At 30.8% G+C, this 2,749-nt stretch overlaps 1 long non-coding RNA gene across 1 annotated transcript; it reads left to right on the top strand.

The window, feature by feature from the left end:
* Window positions 1-423: 423 nt before the first annotated feature.
* LOC134265971 (uncharacterized) lies at window positions 424-2,376 on the top strand. The gene is made up of 3 exons (XR_009991875.1): window positions 424-462; window positions 1,940-2,059; window positions 2,290-2,376. It is a non-coding gene; the product is annotated as an uncharacterized LOC134265971 (long non-coding RNA).
* The last annotated feature ends 373 nt before the right edge of the window (window positions 2,377-2,749 follow it).

The raw sequence follows: 2,749 nt of genomic DNA, 5'->3' as shown, positions 1-2,749 counted from the left end.
ACTACATATATAATGAAAATGTCTATTGGAAGACTGGTCCCCCCAATTTTTGTTGCAGGATATGGTCAAATGAGGGAAATTTAGTGGGAAAAAGTGGTACTAAAACTAGAATTGGACTTCCGCCATTTGATTTTCAATTTGAGAATTTTCATTTATTTATTTAATAATTTTATTTGGGGGAGGGGGCGGCTTGTCAATTTTTTTAAAATTTTTTGTTAGGAAATTGAATCTCTTCTCTAAGTTCTCTTGCTACTTTCAAAAACGATGCCACGCCCCTGAAATGTCAAGCACTACTTGTGCTATTATCTATTACCTAATTTTCCTTAATTCTTGTAATCAATGCTTAGAAATTAGACTTTAAATAGGCCTAGATCAGAAATAAATATTATGTTCTGCATAGCATCGATCGGAACGAAGGAATGAAACCAAGCTTTACGAGTCTCGGCAAACCAGATTGAGAATGTAATGATTTTTTCAAAAGACATGAATAAACATTTATTAAATATTTTATGGCTTATAATACTCCTAAATTCATGAAAACGATTGAAATTTGTGTCTTAAGTTTTCTCTTTTATTTTTTTTGACATTTTTAAAACGATTAAAGGGAAAGAAAGCCTCAGGTTTTCCCTTGGCAAATTTTTCTTTTTTCCAAAAAATTTAAAATGCTTTTTTTGCCGATTTTTTTTTCCAATCTTTTTTGGCGGTTTTTGGGGTAAAAAAAAGTTTTGGACCGCCATTTTTAAAATACAACGGGGGGGATAACTTTTTAAACTTGACCCCAATATCTTACTTGAAATTAAAAATACTTTTTGAAAAATTCCAAAAAAATAAAAAAAAAACCATCGGGGCGGGAAAATTTTGGGAGGGCCGCCGAAAAAGAAATTTTAAAATTTTAATTTTTAATATGGAAAATATGGTTCTTTTTATTTGTAATTGTCATGATTAGTTTCAAACCAAGATGTACAAGGTTTGTGTATCTTTAAATTTTACAAGAAAATGAATCTTGAATAGTTTTTTTTGGGGGGGGGATGAGTTTGGTAAAATGTGAATATGCAAGGCATAGAGAAAATTGATTTTTTTCCCCATGGAGCGGGTCCTTGTAAGCACTTTACAGAATGCTAGAGAACCATGGAGAACTCAAGGTTTTTTTTGGTAGATTAAAAAAAAGTACTTAAATGTGTTGATTTTCAATCAATATCATATTCTGTCTATAAAATCAAAAACGGGATTATTTGTAAAATACTTGAAAAACATTACAAAATAGATGGTGAAATATTTTATATCATCCATATATTAAAAACGTGATTTTCAAGTTATACAATATTCTTTGTTATAATACAGTAGTTTATATATACATGTACTTTTAATATCAATTGAACTGAAAATTCTAGATAATGTTTCCCATAGATTGATAGGTATACTTACTTTATACATACAGCTTAGATAAATATCTTCTTGTAACAATTACAAAGGAGATGAGTGATGAAGGCATGCAAAATGCCCTAAGCTTCAGATATATAGAATTCATATTTTAGTGTATGGGTAAAGTTTCGATATTGAAAATTATGAAATAATCATAAAACTCTTCTGAGGAAAACTGAGTTTCACTTTCCTTTGAGACAAACATGCTATAAACCACTTCTACACAACTCCTGTTGAACAGTGGCATTATAGTCATGTTTGTGATCTACCCCTTTACTAATTAGACCTTCTTTTAAAAGGATGTGAACTTTGTGTCATAAAAAATGTATTTTTTGGGTAAAGTGGGTCTTGACTGGAGTCATGTTTTTGTAAACCAAAAAAGTGTATTCTTTCTTAGGCAAATAATTTCAATCTTAGCGAGATTTTTGCAAATTGAGATTTTACAGCACTATAGTCACTTTGCTCATCTTTTTCACCCATCTGATGAAATTAAAACCCACTACCATTGTAATTGTAGGAGTAAAGAATTTCGGTATAGATCCAGGGATGGTGTGAGTCCATTGAGAAGTCCACTGCAGCCAAAGAAAGATCACTACAACAACAGAGCAAACGAGGAGACCACTGAGTCACGAGACAGGTATCAAAGAAATACATAACTATATTGTGTGAAGGTTATATCCCTTGTATCTCGCACTAGCAACAGCTGGTTTGGAATACCTTATACAAGTGGCTCTTGTTAATGCCCTTGGTCAATAATAAATAAAAGTATAAATGATTTTAATGTGATCAGTAATACACAGATGTGATTGTGAATTAAGATCAGCATAGTTATACTAATAAAGATAATGTTCTTTCTCTTATTAAAAGGAACAGAAGGCCCATTTGGAAAAAAATAGAATTCTCGGAAAAGGTGCAAGATGGTGATTTTCCCCCACTACGAAAAGACCTGTGGTAATTTTCACAATAGATTTTTTTTCAATTGATTTTTCAGAAAAAATAAGTACATGAAATTAACAGTTAATAGGTGCTAGAATTTTAGGATTGTTTTCTATTGGACCAAAGGACTGGAAGCCCAAAAGGTTTTCTGTAGTCCTGATTAAGGCAGATTCTAAGCCCCAAAAAATTTGCCATCATGTATTTCGAAAAAAAAATTACCAAGGGTATTAAACACAACTCAGAAGTACTTAAAATATGAAATTTTTAAAAAAAACATGGCAGAGATTTACTTGATTTTAAAATAATTTTTTACATGATAGAAAACTTCAACTTTAGAGGTAATGGAACACATTACACTATCATTTCATTGTTATGTATTTGACCTTTTAAA

This window comes from Saccostrea cucullata, unplaced genomic scaffold, assembly GCF_032062105.1.
Source record: "Saccostrea cucullata isolate Sc308-1 unplaced genomic scaffold, CSIRO_AGI_Scuc_v1 ctg18632, whole genome shotgun sequence".
NCBI classification, from domain to species: Eukaryota; Metazoa; Mollusca; class Bivalvia; order Ostreida; family Ostreidae; genus Saccostrea; species Saccostrea cuccullata.
The sequence above is the reverse complement of the archived record's forward strand: the minus strand, read 5'-3'. Positions and strand labels throughout refer to the sequence as shown.